We start from the raw sequence: 391 nt of genomic DNA on the forward strand, positions 1-391 counted from the left end.
TGAGGTTTGGTGCTTGTTTAAAGGCTAGGATGGGAGGTTCTGGAAAGATCTCTTTTTTACTTTGTATTATTATCACTATAGTGTTTTCCTTTGGCCCTTCCCCCCTGCTTTCTTCCCCCTCCCTTTCCTGTTTTACATTTTTTCCCTTCTAATTTCTACTTGTTTATGTTTTCACTGACATCCTGTCACACGTTTAGCTTCTCTCATTCCTGTTTTCCTGATCTCCTACTATTTCCTTTTTCACAGACAGCTTCTTTTCTACCCTGTATTCTATCACTGTTGTCTTCCTTTGGCCTTTTCTTTCTCCTGCTTTCTTTTCCCTCCCTTACCTGCTTTACTTTTTGTCTTTCTAATTTCTACCTATTTACATATTCACTGACATGCCACCACC

This window comes from Gavialis gangeticus, unplaced genomic scaffold (genome assembly GCF_001723915.1).
Source record: "Gavialis gangeticus isolate Ggan-Ray unplaced genomic scaffold, GavGan_comp1, whole genome shotgun sequence".
NCBI classification, from domain to species: domain Eukaryota; kingdom Metazoa; phylum Chordata; order Crocodylia; family Gavialidae; genus Gavialis; species Gavialis gangeticus.